The sequence below is a fragment of the Falco biarmicus genome, chromosome 13 (assembly GCF_023638135.1).
Source record: "Falco biarmicus isolate bFalBia1 chromosome 13, bFalBia1.pri, whole genome shotgun sequence".
NCBI lineage: Eukaryota > Metazoa > Chordata > Aves > Falconiformes > Falconidae > Falco > Falco biarmicus.
Window position 1 is genome coordinate 1,975,013 of NC_079300.1, and position 12,665 is coordinate 1,987,677.

Consider the following 12,665-nt stretch of genomic DNA (forward strand, 5'->3'; position numbering starts at 1 on the left):
CGGCAAAATCTGAGTTTACAAAGAAATGCCTGGTCTAGAGACCCTATTCTGGTCTGTGGATTGTCAAGGATTTTTTAAAGTATTGCTGTATAAGAAATCAAGATTGCTCAACACTTCCTGTAAGATGACTGCTGGTTTCAGTGACTTAGAATACTGCCAAACTTAACTAATCAATTATTTTTCAATATTAATTCCAGTAAAAGTGATAATAGCTTTCACAACGGTGGGATGGCTGGAAAAGTCATTGAATTTTGTATAAATCTTACACTGCAAAAATTTTGTTGAAAACCCCATGAACCCTCTGCTCTCTGAAAAAGAGCTCTGAGACAGGTTTGACAGTGTTCTTGACATAAAGGACCAAGTTAAACTGACTAATAAGCCTTTGAAAACATTGACTAGATATTTGTTGGTGTGGTGACTAAGCTCTCTGATTTTGATTGATGAATCTCCAGAATACAAAGGCCTGGCAGCACTTTCCCAAGCCTCGCTTGTTCTGGGGCGCTGGGCAGGAGGACAGAAGACAAGGGGGCTGCCACTTGCTGCGCAGCCCGTGCTGCACCTGCCGAGTGCCCTGGCCGCTGGGTCAGGGAACAGCCTGGATGGGGCAGAGGCCAGGGCAGGAGCACATAGGCTGGGACGTGTGACGAGGCTATCTGGGAACTTGGCTCGCTGGCTGCTCTGTAAATGAGCTGAGGAGCACACGCTGAGCAGTGAAATGCCAGTCCCAAATAGCTGGAGTGCTTTCATCCCATGTGGTGACAGACACAGGCAGGGGGAGGAAATAACAGGATGCAATTATATCCTGAACGAGTATTTTGTAATGCATAGTTAATAAAACATGAAGAAGCAGCTGATATTTTTGTATGTTTGATTGCAGCACTTAAACACAGTCACTAGTGCAGTTTGAGTGTTGCACTGTGTGTATCTTGCCCTGCATCCTAGCCTGCACGCTGTTGTTCTTCAGTGAGAAGCATGATGGTGCCTGGCATTTCACTGGAGCAGCTCAAAGGTGTCAACAGCAGTGGGACTGCAAAGTGTCCTCTCCTCCTGCTATCCTGGCACCTTAGTCTCACACAAACCACAGCTCACTTCCAAACCTGTGCTGTCGCAAGGAGCTAACGTTATTTACCAATACCAAAAGAAAGGTTGATGAAAGTCTCCCCTTTACCTGCTTCTGATGAAAATTTTACTCTGTCCCCATAAATTCTGTGGATTTACATCTGTATCAGCACCACTGCTTGATTATGCTTCTACTTTTTTTTTTTTCTGTGCCACATTCGTGGTTTAAGAAGCTGTATGTTGTAGTTCTGTAGCAATAGGATCAAATACCCCTCTGATGGCTGGATGTTTGAGACTGACCGGTGCCACGTACTGGAATTTGTGGACATGCCTCCTTTTGCCTTTATTTCTTCCATCCTGCCTCAGGGTGCCTCCAGGAGTGAGCACTTGCTACTTTTCTTCTGAACAATATTAACAAGACTTGCTTATAACCTAGTCAGCTTGTTGATCTCTGTAGGGAATTGCAATATAGATGAATATAAACACTGTTAACTTTCCAAAATTACTGCTGTCATCCAGAATCCTTCTCTGAGGTAATTTGGGGAGGACGCTTGTGATTCAGCTCTCACCAGTTATGCTGGTTTTGTAATTCAGTATTAATTTGAGCAACTATAGAGTTCTGGTTTTGATGAGAAAAAAGCTTGGGATTTATTGAACTAAATTATTATTTTTCACTTTGATGTGACACAGCTGAAAGTGAAGGCATGAAAGAAGCCTAACTGTTAGAATATTCTGAAAAAGTTTTATCCATGCGTATATCTTTATTAATTGTTTTCCACTGCTAGCATTGATAGGAGACCTAGCCAAGAACTAACATCTATGGTTTTGTTTTGTTTTGTGGTTTGTTTTTTTTCCTGTCCACTTCAAAGGAAGCTGCTTGTTTATGTTTATAAAGAGATTTGAAAATGCACAGTGCTCCACAGAGCTGCTCCGTCCCTCAAGAAGTCTGTGAAGTGCACTGCCACATTCCTTCTCTGCTCACTCACCCGTTTAAAATACATTTCCAGAGAAGAGGGATTTGAAAAAGAAAACAAAAGAAAAGGCCGTATGTAACTGGTTCACTGAAAGTTATCTCGGTGGTTAGTGTGACTGGATCTCAGGCATCCCAGTGGTGTAATACTTGAGCAGAAGGGTCACTGTGATGGCTGCTTATCACGCTGTGCTGTGTGACTCACAATTTCCTTATTTTGCACATCAGGCTTCTTTTTTAAACTGTGTATAATAAAACTTGAAGTAAGAGACATTTTATGCAGAAAACACAAGTAAAACTTCATATATGGAATTCATACAGAATATTAGGATTCTGCAAAATCTTAATGAGCAGCTAAAGTATCAGCTAAGCAGGCTGATGTTTTATGTGAGGCATTTTTTCTAATTCATAAAAATAAATTTTAAAAGTAGCGGTTATTTCATAATAAATCAGTTATTAAGTAGCAGTGTGGATGTCCAGAAGGAGATTTCAAGGCAGAAAGGACGCTAGCTCAGGCATTTTTAGTCTACCCTTCCTGAGTAGATCAGTAAAACACAAATCCGTATGCATTTGAAGAGGTATGTCTCTATGGAACTCACTGCTGGATTGGGGTAATAAAGCTGGCTAATGCACCAATGATAAAAATGCTTTCTTTGAAATATAAAACATGATTTTCTTCACGAAACAGGCATCTAATATTACATGAGTTTGCCACTGTATTAAAATAAAATAGTGCAAACTAACAATTGCCTCACTTGATCTTAGTGAAAATCAATTCCAGTTAGTGGATTTCTATCGTATAAAGTCAATGTGTAGGAAATCAGACAGATTTAGAGTGTCCATGGCTTGGGGGGTGGGCGGGTGTATTAGTGTTTTGGTTTTGTTTGCTGCTTTTTTACCCACAAAGTATTTTGCAGCTGATTTCCCTCTCCAGTGCTGAAATAGTTCAATGCTTCAGAAAAAGAAAAAAAACCCAGCTACCAGGATTTGTGATTTACATGTTCTGAAATAATTTTCGTTTCTGCAGCCGATATTTTGAAGATTCATGTTTTGTGTGTTTATCATAGAATTGTAAATTGTTGAGTATTTCATATGATAGCAGTCATTTGCCAAAGCTGAAACTAAGCATTCGTTTCTACTGTTTTTTCTTCGTTCCTGTGCTTTTCATGTCTTTCCAAAGATTGTCTTTGTGAGTTAGATTTTGCCAAAGAGGTGAATTTGAGTGCTGGTTTCGTACCACTTCTCAGACTCACAATGTGTCATCCAGTTAGCTAGAGATGACAGGTCTTGAAAAATGCTCAATGCAGGGTAAGGTCTGGTGAATAATTGTCTAATCAAGTAGACTCAAAAAAAGAAAAATCAATAATGCCTTGCGATAGGGTCTTTGTATTCTTAGGGTTGGGAGCAGCAGAAGAGCTGCAATAGCACATGCTTCTAGAAGAGAGGAGCTGATATCTGTGCTTTCAATTTATTTTTTTTTTTATTACCAGCCAAACCCTTTCCTCCACTTAATCACAGATACAGAATAATTTGTTGTCACAAAGTTATTGTGGTTTTTCTTCAGCCCATTTACAGTTACAGGTTTAGCTCTGTATGGGATTAAATTGCCAGCTATGCACATGAAATCTGTCTTTAAATCGTTTGATGCTACTGCTTCATAGGCTACTTAAGTTACTAAATATAAACTTAGCAGTGGTCTGCTGACATAATGAGGCTAATGAGAGGTGATTGAAAAATGTAGGCAGCTGTAGGAGTAGCTGGGTAGTTTAAGTGGGGAATGTTAGCAACTCTTCATGGAAAGAAGGAGCAGTATTTTCATCTAAATGAAGTGTCTTTAATGACATTTTAAAGACTGCTTTGAAGAGCTTTGAAAATCCAAAGAGAGAATAGTTTCCTGTAGTTTTAGGTAGGCTGCAGTTCAAATATCCACTATTTATACTACAAGTACTGTTGAGAATTTTTTTTAATTAATTCCAGCTGCGGTACTAAGAATTTGAAGGGTGAGAGCTGGGGAATGCAGTGTTGGTGTTTGAACAGAATGTGACAAATGGGTTAGATGAAGCAATGGCTCATTAACGCTTTTCAGCAGTCTCTTAAAGTGAGAGAGGAAACAGATGGATATGATGGAAAGAATAGTGTCCTAGTTCTCTTCAGCTAGGTGTTGGGATAAGGCTGTGTTTGAATATAATTTAGTTACAAAGGACCCCATTTTGCTGCTTGAGAAAAATCAGGAATCCATGTTAAAGGAAATATATTTATTATATTTTGTTTCATGTGCTTGGCCTAAACAGTAAGGGGAAAAAAAAAATAAATCTGTCTCCAGAGAAAATTAAGGTCAGAAGCTCCATTTTCTCACCTTCAGTTTTCCCAGCCAATAGGTAAGTGACAGTAGTTCAAATTGATTTTAATACGTAGGAGAAGCAGGTATGTAGGAACAGTTCTGACATATTCAAATTAGTTTGGGTTCAAAAGGGCAGGAACATATGCAGAAAATTCAGGCTTAAGGGCCAAATCCTTTGATGCTGGAGTATGAACCCTGGCTGTGGCTGAGCAAATACCATGTAAGCAATCCCCCTAACTGCAGAAGTGCCTGCAGCATGTCACTTGTGCCCTCAGGGAGCCGGGAGAAGAAGAGGGGAGCAGGGTTTGCTGAGATAGCATTGGTTCTCTAATTAAGCACTTCTTAAGGTCTTGGAAAAGATTGCTGTCATATTTGCATGGTGCATGCAGTTGCTGGCTTCTTCTTTTGAGGGTATTGAGGGCGTTCTAGATTTGTACCACTCAAAACTGTTTAGAATCTGGTCCCTCCTCATACTTTTTCAATGCTTGTTTGATATACAAACATGAAAGAACTAACATACTAGTTCAGACCAGAAGTCCAGAAAGCCCAGTCCTGGCAGTGGTCAGCAACATATGCTGGGGGAGATAAGAAACAAGCACTCCTTTTTCTGGCACATCCTCCCAGTTCCTGGCAGCTTTCAGTGATTTAGAGACTTCCTGGTGGCACTGCTCAGGTCTCCAGAAAGGATATACATCTATACAGCTGGAGTCCATCCCTGAGCTCCTTCCAGACAGACTTGTGCTTGTGCCTCACAAATAAAAGTGCTTTCTTGGGTATACAAAAAAAATTTTATCGTAGAGAACATGGTACATGAAATATTATAAATAAAAATAAATAGTTGCATTCTGTGTGTGCAAGGACTTTGAGTGTTTAGTTCACTTCTACAGTCTCCTTAGAAACACACAGTGAGGCAAATTATTCCTACTGTGACACAGTAATTTTTCACATATTTATTCCATATTTCCCACAGCTTCTCTACTATGATTTTAAAATAAATGTACTTAAAAATATCCGTGTTAAGTGTACATCCGAATTTGGTCTGGCATTAATGTTCTAAGAAAAATTAAATACTTTTACCCCTTTTGACACAGGTTATCAGCCAATATTCAGGGCCTCATAGGTTGCTGTTATGAGGAGTGGTTATTTAGTAGGTTTTGAAGAATGCCTACAACCTCCTGTTTCTTAGAATACTGGAGAAATTTAGCAACAGGAGCCAGGTTCCACTCTGCCTTGGCCAGGGATCTGTATGCTGTCTCCATTTCAGTCTCCTGACCATCTTCTGGGTTTGAGCTGCCAGTGTTTTCTCGACCCCCTGGATTCTCTGTTTCTTTCTGCCCATCCCTGTAATGTTACTGGGCTGCATTTGCCCTGCTCCCCCTCTCCCTCAGTTCTTCTATGGCAATATTGTGGCTCTTGTGTTTTGAGTTTCCGTTCCAGCCAGTCCCTTCTGTGCCCAAAAGAGCCTGACTGCTGCTCGCCCTTTCCTGAAAGGATGCTTCTCCCCGCCCCCACCCTCAGGGAGGTTTCCTTCAGTCTGCCAGTGTGACAAATATTATCTTGATCTGAGATAACACAAGGAGTGTCCCACAGGCTTCATATATGTATAGACCAAGTCTTTAAAAAACATTGTTCCCAAAATGAGAACATTTTCCTGGCTGGGCAAGAGGCAACCCAACAGCAGTCTGGGAGTGCCTGGAGGGGAGAGAGGAAGGTGGTGGATCCACAGTCTAGTGGGGAAGAGGCTGCCTGGGGGAGTCCCCAGCCTTGGGGGTCTGCAAAGCTCAGCTGAATAAAACCACAGGTAGCAGTACTGCTGGCAAAACCGGACCAGGTTCTGGGCAGGAGGGTGAACTGTGCAGGCTGCAGAGGTCCCTTGCAGCCATCTGCCTGGCACATCTGTACCTTGCTGAATCATCATGGGAATTTTATAAAGCTTGATAAAATAAAAAAAATATTTTAATCCAAGATTCTTCTGCAAGTAATTGTGTGGTGCTGGCACACATGCACTGAGACTAGACTATTTCTAGTGAGCAGGACTGGAAGGCAGTAGATGCAGCCTACGCAGCCTTTCTGCCTCTCGGTGAGAGCATGACCGGGACTGCCCCAGTGGCTCTTTTCTTATCAGCGACCAGTATGATGAGTCAGAGCTCGTCTTGTTTAAACTCAACTATCTACCAGTTGTTCCCCAAACCAGGTTTAAATGAAGGGAAAATAGGCACAGTCATTTAAGACAGAGACTTAGTGATACAGAACAGATTCATACTGTGACTGGCATTGATCTAAACAGAACTGTGCTGTTGAGTTTCTGTCTACCAGCAGCTGAGCTGGTGCTGCTAAGGCAAAAGGGTCTTGAGTAATGACTAGGGTCTGCGTGTCTTCAACAGCACTATCTATGTGAGCTATGCGTATTAACCTCTCCAGAAAGTCTAATTACTGGTAAATAGTCTTCCTTTTCCTACATGTGTATAAAGCACTGAGCTTTTATTTGGATGAAACCAAACTTTTCAGAAGGTATCTTGGGATTGTTTTGTAGGTTTTGCAGGAAAAGTAGAAAATTACGGTTCATTTGCATGTGCTTCTGAACTGGTATCAGTGTGATTCTGTTATGAATTAGCTGCAAAGTTGATGGCTTTCAGAGTGGCTGCTTACCCAATGTGAATACAGTTCACAGTGCTTTTTTTTTTTCTTTCTTTCTACTGGAAACTTTACCAGTTGTTGCTATTTACAAAGCAGGAACTGGAGCCTTCATTCAGCATGGTGCTGTTGGCCGGGCAGCTGAAGAGGATGCAAGCTGGGTGGCTAAATTCCTGAAACCCATTTCTGGGCAGACTCTGTGCTCGGTGTTTTGCAGACACTACAGGCTGTATCTATGGGAATTCACTCAAATAATAGGAAACAGTCAACAATTGTGGTTCTTTTTCTTTGGTTCTTCACATCTTTTCTTTGTGCATGTTCTGTGCTGTGCCCCCTCAGTCTCTGTCCTTATCACAACAGAGTCTCACTTTATGGAGAATATGATACTGCTAAAACACAGAGGTGCAAAGGAACGCAGTCTCTGCCCTTACCTGCCTTTTGTCCCTGAAGGCAGGGCTGGTCGCACGTGCTGCCTGAAAGGTTACTGTTGGCCGTTTATGGTAAGATTCATTATGAATCACAAAGATAAGTGAAATTAAACATGAATGATACCGAGATGGATTTGGACTGAAGATTCTTTAGAATGTGGTGGTACTTAAAGACTTAAAATGAATATTGGTATTACAAAGCGTAAATGCTTTTTGTTGGTTTTGCATATTTTGCGATAAGCTTTACTTTTATTACGGGAGAACATTTTTACATAAGCATGTGACTATTTTGCTGTATTCAGCAAGTTTTCAGCATAAGTTTCTGTTTGTGTTATCATTCTCCTTATTAATTTCCTCATTTTTACTATGTTTTTTGAACTTCACTGAAATCTATATGATTTAGTCTCTGTGGGCGTGAGTGTGATCCCTCAGACTTTCTGCTAAGCAGCTCCCGTTGACTTTGGTGGGAACTCTCTCTAGAGAAGGCTTGCAGAAACCAGCCATGTAATTGAATCCATTTACTCCCTCATGAAAAACTCCTGTCCAATGCTCAGTCATTATGAAAATTTCTCAAAACAAATTGAGTAAAAGAAGAAACAGACCTGAAAGAGACCACCCAAAGTACTAGAACCAAAATAAGCATTATCCCTTTCTTTTTCCTTCATTCCAGAACTTGTGTCCATTCTCCTACCTCTAGAAAGAGGAAAAAAGACTACAGTTGTTAATAGTTGCTAAAGATCTCCTATAATAGCATTAAAAAAAAAAAAAGTAAAAAAAGATAAGTTTGTGAAAAACTTCTCTGCAGCAGCCATCCCATGCAAAGAAAGGCAAAGGGCTCTGCTTTTTGTGGTATTGATCTACAGTAATTTGGTCTTAATCTGTTTTAGCAAAGCAGTCTCATTGCAGTAGAACTAGCTGTTGTCAATGTTAGATTGTTCCCACGTGTTCCTTCTAACATCTGCTTGGTGTGCGAAGCCAAGGTTTCTCCTTTTTCTGTAGGCATTCAGAGCAGTTTACTTCGTAAGGCAATGTCAGGATGAATGACAGGAAATTAAAGTTGAATTGTTCAGCTTTGGAAAAGTGTATAGAACAATACATTCCTGAAGAATGCCCAGTTGAAGAAACTAAAGTAAGCAAAAGTAACTGCAGGTGGTCTAATTTGTCCTCTGTGTACTTGGCCACAACTTCCCGTTTGAGAGAAGGTGAAGATGCCAACTCCGAGCAGCAAACGTCGCAGCTTGGTCCGGTGTCATTGTGCAGTTTTTTGTTGCAGATAACGGGACTTAGATAACATAGTGACTGCATGGCTTTGATTACAATGGGGGTTTGTCAGAGAAACCTTTAAAACAGCTGAGAGGAAGTTCTGGCAAGAACACTGTCACGTTTTTTAAATAGTCGTAACTTGTCAGTGATTTATCTCTATGGGTTCTGTTCAACAGCAAGCATGGATACTCAGTGGCTCTTTCCCAGGGAACTGAGGGAAAATGTGGCTGGCTTTCCAGGCACAAAATTGAAACAGTGAGAGGGTACTGAAGCATTATAAACCACTGATTTCCAGTGGTTTTAATGAGCAGTTAAGCTACCCTCACCATTTATCGCAGCCATGCACTACCATCAGACTTTGGGCTCTGTTGACAGTAGCTCCGTGGAAGAGCTTCAGACCACCTTCTGTCAATTTGAGGAGCACAGTCAAGCCAAAGCACCTGAGGTCTTGGTATCACAGGAATGGCAGAGACAAATAGGGGTAAATGCAGGCTAACGGTTGTGTAGTAAGTATTATCCCAGGTGTAGTCAGGATCCAGTACATCAGAACAGGAGTGCAGCCGTGAAAAGCTGGGAATATTCCCTAATTTGAGTACAGGAAGAGAAGGTACCAGTCTCCGCCTCTTTTTCCTCTAGGAGTCAAGGTCAGCAGTCTTCAGTCCTTTTTTACTGCTGAATGCTAGTTGTTGGTCATACCCAGCTTAGAAGTGGCACTATGAGGAATACTGAAAAACTGTAGAATCTGAAACAATTTGATTTATTCTTTCTTTTTTTCTTTTAGTTTTCTTTCTAATGCCTGTAAAGATGCTGATTGCTTAACTCATTGTACAAGAAAACATACAGTCGTAATGGGATGAGGCGGGATGGCGAGAGCAGATGCAAAAAGCTAAACCAAGGTTTAGCTGAATAGTGTGCGGCAAAGTTAAATAGGATTACTGCTGCTGAGCAGAGGGGTCGGGGAGGTGATGCCTGGGGCAATGCCTCTTTAGAGCTGACTATTCTTTCTTTACCTCAAGCCTGTCCTAGCTCAGCTGTTGCTGTGCTGTGTTTGTGGTGGGAATGTATTCTTTGCCTGCTGCTGGGACCGGTGTTCTTGACAGTGTCGGTACGGTCTTCCTGAGAGGTCTTGGCTCTCCCCCAGCCGACTGCATGGCCGTACAAGTGGAACCACACAGATCCTTGCTGTTCTCCTGACCCTGTACAGAACCTACTCTTGGCCTCTGGGGAAATGGGGCAGGGGCTGGTCTGTGGAGGTAATAAATGCCACTTGGGATGGAGCACAAAGGGAGTTTAACTTAACTTTTGCCAGACTGTAGGTTGATTTATGTGTGAGGCTTAATTTCACTGTTGCCAGACCTTTTCACTTTCCCTTTCTTTTCAATATTGTCATGGGAAAAACATCCTTCACCACAAAGCTAGAAGTGTCTTCTTCCTGTATGATGGCGAGAGTCAGTCCCTATGGATTTCTGAGGCTTTTTGTCAAAATGCCAACATATGATGCTCTCAGATAGAACTGTATCAAATTGCTTCTTTTGATTCTTTAAGTTTCTGAAAGTCTGGTGTAAATGGTAAGTATCCTTTACTAACTGAATATAGATAGTTAATTGTTAGTGGTAGGAAACAGTAAATATGAGTGAATTATTATCTATACTTATGATGTCCTTCCTCTTTTAATATATGCAATTTCCAAATTGCCCAGAATGTTGTCAGTTATGTGCAGATAGCATCATCCCTGAATGGAAAATACAGTACAGAACGCAAATGATGAAGCAGAGCCTTTCCAGGCTGGAGAGGGTTTGCTGTGCTTCCCTTCACAGCCCTGGTTCTGCTGGAAGGGGCTGCTTTTCTCATTGGAATGCATTTTGGGCTGGGTTTTTCTCTCGGAGTTTTCACCTGCATTTCCAGATGAGACAAATTACTTGCATAATCTCAAGGATACTGTTTTGGGTTTTGTTTTTTTTTTAAGGACAGCATATCATTATGGACTCCTGGATTTCCAAATCCAGGACAGGAAAAATGCCACGTGAATTGCCATTTGCTATATTTCACTATAATTTGACAATGTTAACATCTTAGGAGTTAATACCCTGCAAAAGCACTGGAAAAATAACATAAATAATGAGTGGAAGTAAATAATTTTAGGCTTTCCCTCTAATTGTTGGTTCTCATGGAACACTGTTGATTTCGTTCTATATGTATAATTTTGTGTGTGTGTGTGTGTCTATATATATGTATACCCACACAATTTTTCAGTGTCATACTGATATAAACGATACATGGTGATTAAACATGCTTTTTATTTTTTCCCAGCAATACTGTTCTTTTCAACCTGTTCAAAAATTGCATTTTCTGTGATGTCTTATGTTCCATGGAGTAGGTTGAACTGTTTCAAGGAGCCAAAAAATAAACTTGGATGACATCCGTCTGAGGCAGTGCTATCAGCATCCCCTGCATGCTTAAAAACATGAACAGATTAACTCCAGAGGATCTGTAATGTCCAGGTCTGTTTGCTTCTGTTGATCAGGGCTTGTAATGAGCAGTGCTCTGTGTGCATCTGTTCTCATTTACTAAAAGGCTCTTTTTCTTGAATATCTACTTACACTCTTCTATTTGCTCATTTAATTATGTAGACTCTGGCTGATATGAATCAGAGTAGAAATGTTAAAAGATTAGGGCTGTGGCAATGTCTGTTTACGGCTGTGAAAATGAATGCAGGACTGCATTAGTATTTTTGTGTCTGAAATGTATAAACACAATGGCAATGGTGTATTATGCAAAAATATATTTTATTTGTTTGCCGTCAGTGGCAGGTGGTGTAGAAGGTGCTTCTATAATTAACTTCTTCTCTCTTTTGCAAGGGTTTAGTCAAGCCCAAAGAAACTTTTTCTTAAAAAAGCTCTTTATAAACGCTGATAGTTTGAGAATGTATCTGACAGATAGGATGTACTTTATATAATTCTCTCCCTGATTTTTGTTGTTGTTGTTGTAGTCTGAGATAATGAACAACTTTCCTTTTCCCCTTACTGAAAGTATGGGAATCTTTCATGTAGTAGGATTTAGTAAAATAAGGTGTGACGTGGGGGATCGCCGGCAGGAAATCCCACTCTGGGATTATCCATCATCATAAGAGTTGCTGGAAATGACTGAAATAGGCACACAGGACAAGTTACAAAAATTCACTGCGTTCTTATGTCAGAAATGATAAATTTAAGAACAGGAATCAGTTAGCTTTGGCTTCTTGGAGGATGTATCAGAGACCTTTGAAGATGGAGAGGTTGGACTCTGTAGAGGTTCACCTTTGGAGAGGAAGTCAGCTCATTTAGCTTGCTGTTATGTTTTGAGGGAAAATGTTGTTTTTTCTTCCACTTCTAGATTTGTTGTGATGTTCTATCCTACATTTTGGTTTTCCCCATGTGGTTTATGATGCTGCCTTTTCTGTAGAGGCAACTTTGATTTCAGTTAATTCTTAGGTTTTCTTGAAAGCCAATTGTCCTTGTTGATGAGCATATTTAGATACGTTCATTAAGATGAGAATCAGATTAAGATATGTGCCACTACGTCAGTTTATAGGACTTCAACTCTTGAAGTTATGACTATGCTTAGGATTTAAAAAGAAAAAATACTATTATACCACACAAAACTAGATGAGATTTCTCTGATACTTAACTGTTTAAGAAGGTGGCGAAGTTTGAATTGTTACTGTGTTCTTTGAGATGGTCTAATACATGTCACTAAGGGATTTTAAGTAAGCTTTTAAAATTGATTTGCACCGGTAAGCAAAGAGATTTAGTTGCAAGTGGTGAGAATGTTTGTTCTGTTCCTACCAGCCTGTATTTTTGCACAGCACTTGCTTCTAACCTGTGTGCAACAAAATGCTTGGGTGCTGTGCCACAAGTGCAAACTGATGGCTGGCTGTCCTGCTACACCATGTTTGGGGAGACCTGGCTTACTCAGAGGTTTGTAAGCTAGC

At 40.6% G+C, this 12,665-nt stretch overlaps 1 protein-coding gene across 4 annotated transcripts in view; it reads left to right on the plus strand.

The window, feature by feature from the left end:
• Nucleotides 1-12,665, plus strand: part of LEKR1 (leucine, glutamate and lysine rich 1) — a 66,977-nt gene that overhangs the window by 31,887 nt on the left and 22,425 nt on the right. The gene's annotated exons all lie outside the window — the stretch shown is intronic.